The sequence below is a fragment of the Lepus europaeus genome, chromosome 11 (genome assembly GCF_033115175.1).
Source record: "Lepus europaeus isolate LE1 chromosome 11, mLepTim1.pri, whole genome shotgun sequence".
Classification (NCBI taxonomy): domain Eukaryota; kingdom Metazoa; phylum Chordata; class Mammalia; order Lagomorpha; family Leporidae; genus Lepus; species Lepus europaeus.
Window position 1 is genome coordinate 18,102,503 of NC_084837.1, and position 13,792 is coordinate 18,116,294.

At 41.3% G+C, this 13,792-nt stretch overlaps 1 protein-coding gene across 2 annotated transcripts in view; it reads right to left on the reverse strand.

Moving 5' to 3' along the window:
- The window catches only part of KIAA0586 (KIAA0586 ortholog), a 120,919-nt gene that overhangs the window by 13,025 nt on the left and 94,102 nt on the right, over positions 1 to 13,792 (reverse strand). The window lies entirely within an intron of this gene.

Below are 13,792 nucleotides of genomic sequence, written 5' to 3' on the forward strand. Positions count from 1 at the left end.
GATACCAAATCCCATTTAGGAGCCCAGGTTCAAGTCTTGGCTTTCTCTCCTTCCAATCTAGCTCCCCCACTAATGGGCCTCTAAAAGCAAAAGATAACCCAAGTGTATGGGCCCTTGCCACTCAAATGGTAGTCCAGGATGGGGTTCCTGGCTTCCTGCTTCAGCCTGGCCTAGCCTCTGCCACTGTGGTCATTTGGGAGTGAGCCAGCACACTGAAGATCTCTGTCACTCTCTCTCTCAAATAATAAAACAAATCTTAAAAACTAAATTGCAGCTGTCCTGTAAAAAATTCATAAAAGTATGCTAAAATTAGATGCAATCCAGAGTAAGAAAAAATAAAGCTAAAAAGAGTCACTTTAGAAGAAAATGTAATTTTCTCAGGATTGTAGATACCAGTTACTTGTATGTATCTTCAAATGGACCCAAACTGCACATCCAGTGTTGATGTAGTTTAAACAATCTGTGAATGCACTAGAAGTATTCCCTGTGATGCTGCCTCTCTGCCTGGAGGTCTGCGAGGCCCAGAGAGGGAGGGAGGGTCCCGACTGATCCCTCAGGCTTCCTGGCCCTGCCTCTCTGCGATCAGACCCGTCACGGGCCCCTCCCACTGAGCAGCCATTTGTTTGGGGCAAGTAAAATGAAGTGGTGATCTTTTCCGAGTCTCAGGTTCCTCAAATGTAAAATGTGAATAGTACCCAACTAATCGAGCTGCTGAAGAATCTTCACAGACTAGGAAGTGTACATATTGTAACTATTATACATTATCGTTGTTATTTTAAACATAAACAAAAGTCTCCTCAACCAAATCTGGGGGAGAATCTTGATTTCTGCAATGATATCTCCTAAAAATAAAATTTTAAAAAATCTCAAAATCAGAGTCACTATTTGTAATTTACCTTTTTAAAGATTTATTTATTTATTTGAAAGGCAGAGTTACAGAGAGGGAGGCAGAGAGAGTGAGAGAGAGAGAAGTCTTCCATCCACTGGTTCACTCCCCAAGTGGCCCCAACAGCTGGAGCTGGGCCAGTCTGAAGCAAGGAGCCAGGAGCTTCTTCCAGGTCTCCTATGTGGGTACAGGGGCACAAGCACTTGTACCATCTTCCACTGCTTTCCCAAGTCATCAACAGAGAGCTGGATTGGAAGTGGAGCAGCCGGCACTCGAACCAGCACTCATATGGGATATGCTGGCACTGTGGGCTGGGGCTTTACCCACTATACCACAGTGCTGGCCCCTATAATTTACTCTTATAATAAATAACGGTTTCACAATTCTCAGTGGTGGCATAACGAAGATTCCTGGAAGGGGAAGTATTGTATCCTGCAGCTGTGGATTAAAGTAGCAAATGTAGGGTAGGCATCTGGCACAATAGTGAAGCCTTTGCTTGGGACACCTGCAGCCCCCACTGGAGTGCCTGGGTTCAAGTCTCAGTTCTGCTCTACATTCCAGCTTCCGGCTAACGCACATCCTGGGAGGCAGCAAAGACGGCTCATGTACTTGGGTCTTTGCCATTAATGTGGGAGACCTGGATGGAGCTCCTGGCTCTTGGCTTCAGTCTGCCCCAGCCCTGACTGTTGTGGCATCTCCCAACGGATGGGAGATCTCTGTCTCTCTGCCTTTCAAATAAATAAAAATTAAGAAAATAGTGGCAGACAGAACTATAACCAGGTCAACACAATCTGAGCACTGCTGTCGAGTTTGTATGTCCTTATACGTCAAAATCAGGAAATACAAAACTCACTGGTATTTAAAGAAAGAAAAGAGAAAATTTCTAATCATTTGACCCATAGATTTCTACTAACATTTATGTATCCTGGGAGGCAGCAGATGATGACTTAAGTGGTTGAGTCCCTGTCACTCACCTAGGAGATGCAGATGGAGTTCTGGGCTCCTGGTTTTCACCTGGCCCAGCCCTGGCTATTGCTAGCATTTGAGTAAACCAACGGATGGGAGATTGATCTCTCTCTCAATCTGTATCCCTCTCTTTCTTTCTCTCTCTAGCTGTGACTTTATCTACCTCTCAAACAGATGAAAACAAATATTAAAAAACATAAATTTTAAATGGGTGATGTCCAGAATTTAAAACAAATCTAATAAATCAAAAAAACATAAACATATAAAACAAATCTAATAGACATCTAAAATTAATAACATTCAGGATAGCTGCCATTTTACACTAATTTGAGTTCACTGGAAAAAAACACATAAAAATTCTACATTATTTAAAAATATATAAAAATAAGTTAGCACTGTTTAAAACAAATAATCTGGTCAGATCTTACAAACTAAATTACTCATTGGCTATACATCTATAGGTACATCAACCCTCAGATAACTATATTTGCAGAATTAGGCTCTTGGCATAAAAGCTTCTATCCAACTTCCAAGAAGTTGACTGCTAATTTAGAAAACAGGAGACTCACATACCTTGAATGTAGATGATTTATCTGAGTAATGTACATTTAATTATTAAAACTCATTAAAAGACACTGAAGTACTTGAGTGTTTTTAGTGTGGTGTTATGACAAAGTGCTTGCCTTTTAGGGGCAGGAATGTCTGGCGGACATTCCTGCGTGAACATGTGGTTGAGAACTGAGAGACTATGTTTGAGCAGACAACTTTATCTGTAAGACACTTCCTGCTGCTGGAGTGGCCGGTGAGTCAGCTACTAAAGCGAATTCCTCTCCGCTGTGGCTTTATAAAAGATGCCACAGTGGTTCAAAGACTAAAAGAAGCTTTAACATTACAATAGTTTTATCTCATGAAAGTAATACATGTGTATTCACGTATGTGAAGTACAAAAACAAGAACCCAAATCTATGCAGTTAGAAGTCAGAATGGTGGTTTTATCCTCATGGAGGGTGGAGGCTATGTTTGGGGGGAACATGGGGGGCCTTCGAGAGTGCTACAATGTTCTGTTTCTAGACCTAGATACTGGTTGTCAAGTGTACTTTATGTGTGAAAATTCTTCGATCTAAGCTCTACACTTGGGTACACTTTTCTGTATATAGATTATTTTTTCATCAAAAGTTACATTTTTAAAAAAACATAGGTTTTGGCAATTTCTTTTCACTGGAAATACCAGTGAGCTGAAAAGAATCAGAAGCAGAGGAAGTCTTGTGCTCTAATCTGCCTCTCAACAGAGCTTACTAGCTCAGATACTTGATGCTCTTTGAGAGTCACTCGACTGAATGAAAGCACAAACTTTAATCCGATTTTAACTCATCTTGAAAGCATTTTGAAATCCTAACATGCTCTATAAATGCATGTTTGAGTTTATTTTTGGTATAAGAAAAATTTGCTATTTCAGTGTATGCCTACAAAGTAAAGGCATCATAAATTCACACAAGCTCAACTGTAACTCTTGGTCAACAATAACTGCTATAATTCTACCCTGACTACATTAACATCAGGCACAGAGAAAGTCACTATTATAACATGCTTACAAATGACCCTGGATAGTGATCAAAGCTAAAGTCAAAAGGCGTCTCCCTATTATTGCTGAGTAGTTTGAAACTAACAGCCTCAAAAATTAATATGCAGAAAAGCCATTTTCTGAGATGGAAATCCTTCCTAAACATGAAAATGTCTCTCAACTTTTGGCTTGTGACCATCACCAAACATACACTGTCTTATCTGTGTAGTCTTTACAAGGAGTTTTGCCATATCTAACCATTCCTAGCTAAATTTGGGAACAAAAATTAACCATGACATAGTGGCCAGTTCGCTTCCCCGAGGCCAGACCCAGTAACTTTTGAAAGAGTGAAAGAATGAAAAATGAGCTTTCAAGTACAGGAAGCCACTAGAAAAGAACACCACCACTCCATATCCTAAAATAAGAGCTCTAAAGATTTCTGTGGAACAGTAAGTTTCAGGGTGAGGGAGAAGGGAGAGGATGGGAGGGGAGAGGGGGTGTCTGCTCACTGTACACATGACACCAATGGGAACCAGGGCCAGTCCAAGTTCTACGTTACCATTACTCTGGGTAATAGTTCCAAGCTGTGAGGCACAGCTGTACGGGCCCTGCCAGCGAGGCCATCGCAGCAGTGCTTTGATAGCATGGGGCCCCAAGGTGTCAGGGTATAGAGAAGGCAGCAGTTGTTGGCTGTGAAAACAGTCTGATACAAACCAGATGGGAACTTACTAGATGGGCAACACAAAGGAAAACAATTGGCTCATTCAACAAAGTTAGGCCCTGCCCCAGAGAATTCACAGAACACAATAACAGTCACCCAGAGTTGATGCAAACAAGAAACAGTGACTTGGTTATAGTTTAAAGAATTGTTTTTCCTCAGACTAAACAAAGTTTTGATTTCTAATTCTTGTATTCATTAATTGTAGTCTGGTATACAGGCCTTTTTGCCAAAGACAAATATTTCATTTACACAAAATATACTTTTTGACACCAGAGAAATATATGGGGATACAGAAACTAATTTTGTGCTGCTTCCTGTAAGGTGCTTTGAACACAGGCTGTTATTTGAGGAAACTGGCAAACTTAGGGTATGACTGATCATGCTGACATAGTAATTAGAAAATATCCAACACAGTATGTGCAGAATTTCCTAAGTCCAAATTTGTGTTAATGTAAGCAGAGTGACAATGAAAGCAATGATCACAAGGCTCTCACTGGAACTACAATTCTACCTCAAAGATTTTGTTTCTGACTTCATCGGTTGGTACAGTGATGCTGCAATTACATTCCCAGAACAAAAGGGCCCACGCTGCCCCGAAGCTGACTGTGAAGCTCGCACACACGAAGGTGCCTGTGCCTTCTTCAGTGGCAAGTACAATACACACGTGACACAGATTTTAAGATTCATGTGGCAATAACATTTCACTCCCAGACTTGTAGCTCTGTATTCCACAACCCAGTAACACAGAGTCAATAGCAGTCTAGCTTAATTAAGATAACGCACAAGTTATATATTTCTTCTCCTGGAAACCTCAGCACAACTTGGTCCCTTGCATTTAACACTGATTGAAAAATATGCCCAAGGAAACCTTAAACTGGTAATCACCATTCTTAGGTGATGGATAAGGTGCCCATCAGGGAAATGCTGAAAATGAGATATATTTACACAGCATCTGTCACATACGTATTTGAAAATATTTTATAATTAGGTGATCCTGTTTTGTGCTTTTATAACAAAAAGTAGTAATCAGGTTTCTTGGAAGACATTTATCTGTGGAACTGTGAGAATGACTATGGTACAGGAGATATACATCTCGTTTCCCCAGGTGGCGTTTGCTGCACTGCCTGGATGATTGCCACGGACACTTCCCACCCTAAAAGCAGAGGCTGAACACATGAAGACACCTTTGCTGCTCCATCTGATTTCAAACGCATGCAGGATAATTCTGAGGTAAATCAGAGAAAGAAGAGTGGGGTAGCAATTTTGTGTACAGGCTGATACCATCCTAAGTATTTCCTGTCATAACCATTTCCCCCGGTTTCGGCTGCACATGCACACACACTCAGACTTTTTTCAAAAGTCGAAATTAGCTTGCGTGCTGGGGCTGAATAGCTGACTGCTTTGACTAAATGTACATCAAATACAAGAAACTGGTCTGGGCTCATATTATCATTAAATTTGAATTCTCATGTGAAAAATAGGATGGGGGAAAAACATGTTATATATTTAAGCATTAGAGAAATTAAAAATAAATGCATCGTTCATCAGTGAATCAATTCTGTTAAACATTTGCTCAGTTTTCCTCAACACATGAAATCAACTCTTACAAAATTATTTACAAGGATAACTTCCTTTCATTTACTGATAAATGCATTTCTTAGATCTTGGTTTAACATGAAGAAATAGAGCTGGTTTCATTTCTATTATTAATTTCATTATCTAATAATAATATTGATAGGAATACTGATATTATTTACACATTTCTTCAAAATTTTCCCATTTCTAAATATTTCATTTCAGAATAGTTTAAAATTTAAAAAGCAAAAAATTGTGGGGTAATAACAAAGAGTTCCCACATACCCCATCTCCCCTATTAACATCTCATTTAGCATCTTTGCCACAATTAATGAACCACACCAGTTTCCCCCTAACTTTCCAAAAACCTTTTACCCCTCCCATCTTCTAGTATTTTATACTCATATGTATATCAACCTAATGGACTAACATAAATTTAAGAAAAAAACTTTCAACAATTTTTGTTTAATCTGTTTACATCATACAGGAGGACCTTTTAAGTCACAGGGAATTTGGATTTTATTTTATTGCAATAAGAAGTCACTAGAGAGTTTTGGGCAGGAAATCATGTAATCTAATTTATATAGTAAAAAGATATTTCTGGCTCTCGGTGTATAAGAGACAATAAGGGAGCAGAAATAAAAATAGGAAGACCAGTTGAAAAACTAATCAGGCTAATATCAGGGTTGAAGGATACTATGCTTAAAAATCAGCTGCACAACTACAGAAGGCAGGAAATTTTCCTTGACATAGGCTGCTGAAAAAATATCTTAGCCAGTTTTGTTAGAACACACAAAGCCACAGACTCAGGCAGCAGCTTTTAACAACTTCTGTGAGCACCGAGACAATCAAATAGTAGTGATGGTATTCAGTTTCTCTGAGCCTCAGCTCACTCATCCACACCACCACAACAAAGCATCTTGCCACGTTCCCAGGTCTGTTGTAGGATGAAAGCTACAATATAGGAAAGTTCTTTATCAGCGGTAAAGCATTTGACAGATGTTAGTTTCATTATTATAACTTTGGGAGGGAAACAGATCTACTATCCTACTTGAAAGTGATTGTGCTCTGTCCTAGGGTAAGGAACTCTACGCAAGATACACTGACTACCTGAAGTATGATCCAACTAGTAAGAGCTTGGGAACGCTATCCTATAAGGAATCATAGAAGGCACATGCCATGCAGACTCCGAGTTACGATTGCTGTCAGCAAGTATTTGAAAGGTTGTCTCACTGAATGACTTGTTTCTAACATCTAACGGCACAGAACTGGAACTGCTAAGTGAGAAGTTAAGGAAAGGCGAACGTCAACTCTGAAAGAATAACTAGTGCTTTCCACCCGTAAAATGAAGGGCAAACTAGTGTGTTCCCTGAGTACTGTTGAGTCTAATGGCCCTTTTGTTGACTCTCCTTTCCCTACTTTTACATCCTGGGAGTTTCCACGCATTAAACCTGGGATGCTTCTCTTTCCTATCTGTCCTACTCAATCCCATAGCGTCAAGCAGCATCTTCAGTCACCTCTCAGACTGCGTGCGCTGCTCAGATACCAGACCAGGAGTCACACTATGTTCATCTGCCCCTCTGTGTGATTTCAATCTTCATTACTAAATCAAGGTTCTTTCTTGAGGATGGCGCTGTGGCACAGCGGGTCAAGCCGCTGCCTGCAGTGCCGGCATCCCATATGGGTTCCAGTTCGAGACCTGGCTGCTCCACTTCCTATCCAGCTCACTGCTATGGCCTGAGAAAGCTGTGTAAGATGACCCAAGTGCTTGGGCCCCTGCACCTGCATGAGAGACCCAGAGGAGGCTCCTGGCTCCTGGCTTCAGATCGGCGCAGCTTTGGTTGTTGGAGAGTGAACCGGCGGATGGAAGACATCTCTCTCTCCTTCTTTCTCTGTATAACTTTGACTTTCAAATAAATAAATAAATCTTTTTTAAAAAAAGGTTCTTTCTTTTGTTTTCTTTTTCAACTAATGAACCAATCTTCCAATCTTTGAGGACAGAACTTAAGATCGTGTGAGCATCCTATTCCTCATCATAATCTCCCTGTACTTTCTAGCATTCATTGACGGTTCTTGCCTGACCTAATTTTTACTATGATGGTTGTACAATGCTGACTTTCCAACTTAGCTTTCACTCCACATTTGCCAGTGAACAGTTGGCATTCACCTGTAAACTCTATTTTTCTTCCAGCACTTATAATTATCTGAAATTGGTGCAGGTTGTTTTTATTATCTGTTATATCAATAAATATAAGCATAAACTCTGCCAAGGTAGAGATTTCACCTATTATATTTACCAGTCTGCCCAGGGCTTTGAACAATGCTTGACCACATAGCACTTACTCAAGAATGAATGAATGAATGAATGAAAAGAAAGAAAACTGGGAACAAGCCACCTGCAGTAGGTGGGGCAATAGGGAAATATAGTGCACTTGATTCAATACACATTTGCTGAGAACCTATCATTTTTAAGGTCGTACAGTAGAAAGCATGTGGTATAGGTGTCAGGTGTCTCTAAGGAATTTACTTTCTACTTCTCTAGAGGAGAAGGCAGACTATTAAAAGAAATCATACAAGGTATGAAAGAAGAACTAAAAATGATGTATATACCAAATGGCATGGATGAGGAGAGAGAGAGCGAGCGAGCGAGCAAGCGAGCGAGAGAGCAACCTTCCATCTGCTTATTCACTCACCACATGCCCAGCTGCAGGTGGGTCAAGCTGAAATCAGAAGCCCAGAACTTCACCCAGGTCTCCCACATGGGCTGTCAACCACTACCTTTCGAGGTACACTAGCAGGGAGCTGGATCTGAAGAGGGTAGCCAGGACTGGAATTGGCATTCTATTATGGGATGCAGGTGTACTAAGGTGCAGCTTAACCCATTGAACCACAACACCTATCCCTTAATGATTTTTTTGAACACTTCATGTATTCCCAAACTATCCTAGCCTTAATGTATACTTTTAATTGGGATGTCACATTTTATACCTGATTGATGGATTCTTGAGTTGCGTCAGTTTCTCTCTTGAATTTAAAAAGGAGAGAGAATTGTTGACAGAATGCAACTAAAATCCTCACCTGCCAATAGAGAGGATTATGGCTTGGAAATCTCCCTGGTTAGTAACTTCATTATATTTAGCTAACATGCAAATCAATGGAAGAGTATATAAAATAATCTAAGGGACATACATGTATGTATAACATGTGTCTTATATGTAAGTATCTTGTCCAGTGTCACCAGCTGTTGAATAGTAGCGCTAGGACTTGAACTCAGGCAATCTAACTCCAGATGGCATGCTCTGTGCTGCAGTGCTCCGACTCTATTAGAATAACAGAAGTCACCACATCATATTACCAGCGAAACTGGTTTAACATTCACACTCCCAAGCCCCACTGGAGGTAAACATTCAGAGTCTCGGGGTGAAGACCGAGATTAGCATTTTAATTAAGCATTCCAGGAAATTTTTATGTCTGCTAAAGCTTAAGAAACACCCCATTAGAGGCTAACAAGCTATTCAGTAGACTCAAGGTTCATTCTATGTGTATAATATGTCTATATTATTTCCTTGCTCTAATTAATTCTAAACTCCAGAAAATCTTTCATTTCCAATAAATGAACAAAAAGGGAAGAACTGTGTTAATAAAATAATCCACGGTTACTCTGGTTGAAACAGTGTTCTTAACTTTATATAAAACTAAAATCAGTAACAAGTTTCAATAAACAATTGTTATGTTGGGTAGAACAGCACATGTAATACATTAACTGGTGACTGTAGTTCATTTTATGTGAAGGAGGGCAGTGCTGTATAATAAAAATATTACTGCCTAGAAGATCAGATGCTACCACTAGTGCTAATGATGACATTTGGTTCTACTGAACAGGAAATGGTCCCTTTACTCCCAAGACTTAAGTATTTGCTTCACTGGTATCAAAATATAAAGATGTTTCCAAATGTATATTATTTTATGAAGTTAAATTATTTTTAATGGCTGTTGAATAAAAGGGTTACTGTTTAATGTAATATATTTTACATCAATTTGATTTTTATTAAAAATCACAATAAAAACTATAAAGTAAGTTTTGAGGGAATCTAGCTAACAACGATGAAAGGTTTACAGAAATTTTTGGAATGTTGGCAAGTTTTCAAAATAACCCTGGTGTATATTTTTGATGAGCTGTGTTTAATGTCAGGCAGACATGTGAAAAATCCAGGCTCCCCATACACAGTACATAGTTAATTCTACAAAAAAGAAAATTAAGCAATTTCCACACTGCTTCTGCACTGAAAAGGAAATTACTTTTTAGCACACAAGTGGAAATGTTATAGAAATCTGTGAATAATATCCAGTGTCTTATTCAATAGATTTTCCACATTAATCTATGCATTTTACTCATTCTGAGGGAACATCCTTAGCTGAGCATTTTGGTCTCCTTGATCATATACATGAATATATATTATCCTTAAATCAAAGGTGTAAAAGTCTGTTATCAAGGAACACACAGTTGAACTAATCAGCTCTGTTCCAAACTCCATAAATGTGCCAGAGAAACTTCTTGTCGTATATGGCTTACGCCCCCACCTCCATCCAAACATCCTCAAGTAAAATGCAAGAAATGCATATACACAAAGACAGTCTGCAAGTTGACCTAACCAACCTGCTGCCACATTTTACTTTTTTTCAGCACTGTAAGGAAAAAGTGACAATCTGACAATATGATTATATAATGATGTTTACCTTTTTACATTTAATAGTGGTGAAGTGTTTAATAGAGATGAAGTGTTTTAAAGAAATGGTTCTTCTTGGGGCTGGCACTGTGGCGTAGCAGGTAAAGCCGCCGCTTGCAGTGTCAGCACCCCATACGGGCGTTGGTTCGAGTCCCGGCTTTTCTACTTCTGATCCAGCTCTCTGCTATCACCTGGGAAAACAGTGGAGGATGACCCAAGTCCTTGGGTCCCTGTGCCCATGTGGGAGACCTGGAGGAAGCTCCCAGCTCCTGGCTTTGGATTGGCGCAGCTGCAGCCGTTGCAGCCAATTGGGGAGTGAGCCAGTGGATGGAGGACTTCTCTCTCTCTCTGCCCCTCCTTCTCTCTGTGTAACTCCAACTTTCAAATAAATAAATAAATCCTTAAAAAAAAAAAAAAGGCTGGCACCGCGGCTCACTAGGCTAATCCTCCGCCTGTGGCACTGGCACACAGGGTTCTAGTCCTGGTTGGGGCACCGGATTCTGTCCCAGTTGCTCCTCTTCCAGTCCAGCTCTCTGCTGTGGCCCAGGAAGGCAGTGGAGGATGGCCCAAGTGCTTGGGCCCTGCACCCCATGGGAGACCAGAAGGAAGCACCTGGCTCCTGGCTTCGGACTGGTGCAGCACACCAGCTGTAGCAGCCATTTGGGGGGGGTGAACCAATGGAAAAAGGAAGACCTTTCTCTCTGTCTCTCTCTCTCACTGTCTAACTCTGCCTGTCAAAAATAAAAAAATAAAATAAAATAAAAAATAAAAAAAGGAAGAAAGAAAGAAGTGGTTCTTCTCAACTACCCGTTGTTCTTTTATTCCTTGGGAGCAGATGCTTTTGTATCATCCCTCTCTCTAGGTCCTCAGAACTTTCGATAGGACTTTGTATAACAGAGATTCTAAAAGAGGTTGACTTAAGAATATACAGGGGGGTGGCGCTGTGGTGTGATGGGTTGACACCCTGGCCTGAAGCGTTGGCATCCCATGTGGGCACCGGTTCTAGTCCCGGCTGTTCCACTTCTGATCCAACTCTCTGCTGTGGCCTAGGAAAGCGGCAGAGGATAACCCAAGTCCTTGGGCCCCTGCACCCGCGTGGGAGACCCGGAAGAAGCTCCTGGCTCCTGGTTCCCAATTGGCACAGCTCCAGCCATTGTGGCCATCTGGGGAGTGAACCAGCGGATGGAAAAGTCTCTCTCTCTCTCTCTCTAAGCCTCTTCCTCTGTGTAACTCTGCCTTTCAAATAAATAAAATAAATCTTAAAAAAAAGAAGAAGAAAAGAAGAAAGATATCTGGGCCCTTGGCTTTGGCCTGGCCCAGCCTTGCTTGTTGTGGCCATTTGGGGAGTGAACTAGCAGAAGGGAGATCTCTCTATTTGTCTATCTCTGTCTCTCTGCTTTTCAAATAAAAAAATATTAAGAAAAAACTGCTCTCAGATCAATATTTAATATGATTTAACTTTCCCAATCCTTGGGCATATTTTTGTTTGCGTAGCCTACTCTTTGCTCAAATAGTATATCCTTAAAGAATGAAAAAAAAATTTTAACTTTTAAAAAATTTCCTTGAAAGGCAGAGTGATAAAGATTTCATCTGCTGGTTCATTCCCCAAATGGCTACAAAGCTGGAGCTGGGACAGGCTGAAGCCAGGAGCCTGGAACTCCATCCAGGTCTCCCATGTGGATGGCAGAGGACTCAAGTAATTGGACCACCTTCCACTGCTTCCCAGGAGCATTAGCAGGGAGCTGGATAGAAGTAGAGCAGCAAGCCTTGAATAGTGCTTTGATATGGAGATCCCAGTATGACAGGCAGCAATGTACCCCACTGTGCCACAACACCAACTCCAAGAATGAAAATTTCCTTAGTACAATAAAAGAAGTCACACAATCTTTGAGAAAAGCAAGATTTTAGATTATTCTACTGTGGCTGGTTGTACCACTACTACATTCAAAAGCATTAATAATTCTAAAATGATTGTAATGAAAAATTTTCATTTTTTCTCTTACATCCTTTTTTCCTTCCTTCAAACTTACTACTAAATAATAGAATTAACGGCTGGCGCCGCGGCTCACTAGGCTAATCCTCCGCCTACGGCACCAGCACACAGGGTTCTAGTCCCGGTTGGGTCACCGGATTCTGTCCTGGTTGTTCCTCTCCCAGTCCAGCTCACTGCTGTGGCCCAGGAAGGGAGTAGTGGATGGTCCAAGTCCTTGGGCCCTGCACCTGCATGGCAGACCAGGAAGAAGCACCTGGCTCCTGGCTTTGGATCTGTGCAGCGTGCCAGCCATAGCAGCCATTTGGGGGGTGAACCAATGGAAGGAAGACCTTTCTCTCTGTCTCTAACTGCCTGTCAAAAAAATAAAAATAAAAAAAAATTTTAAAATAGAATTAAATGTTATTTGAGATCAATGGAATGATATAATCACTAAATTCAACTCAATGGAAACTTACTGATCATCAGCTGTGTGCTAAGCACAGCGCAGGTTGGGAAACAAGCTTTCTGAAATAACAAACAAAAAAATCACAAAACTATCCTATTGGGGCTGGTGCCGTGGCGCAGTAGGCTAATTCTCCGCCTGCAATGCTGGTATCCCATATGGGCGCCAGTTCTAGTCCCAGCTGCTCCGCTTCCCATCCAGCTCTCTGCTATGGCCTGGGAAAGCAGTGGAAGATGGCCCAAGTCCTTGGGCCCCTGAACCCCTTGGGAGACCCGGAAGGCGCTCCTGGCTTTGGATCGGCGCAGCTCCAGCTGTTGCAGCCATCTGGGGAGTGAACCAGCGGGCGGAAACCTTTCTCTCTGTCTCTCCCTCTCACTGTCTGTAACTCTACATCTCAGATAAATAAATAAAACCATAAAAAAAAGATCCCATATATCACTTTTTCTGAAATTTTAAATAACCAGTCTGCAAATACAGAGATGATAAAAGTAGCTCTTGGCCGGCGCCACGGCTCAATAGGCTAATCCTCCACCTGCGGCGCAAGCAACCCGGGTTCTAGTCCTGGTCGGGGCGCCAGATTCTGTCCCAGTTGCCCCTCTTCCAGGCCAGCTCTCTGCTGTGGCTTAGGAGTGCAGTGGAGGATGGCCCAAGTCCTTGGGCCCTGCACCCGCATGGGAGACCAGGAGAAGCACCTGGCTTCTGGCTTCGGATCAGTGCGGTGCGCTGGCCACAGCGGCCATTAGGGGATGAACCAATGGAAAAAGGAAGACCTTTCTCTCTGTCTCTCTCTCTCTCACTATCCATTCTGCCTGTCCAAAAAAAAAAAGAAAGTAGCTCTTGCCACAAAATGTTAACTCATGCAATAAATATTTATTAAATGCATATTCAACAAACAGTGTAAAATAAGAAAAGGAGTATGTT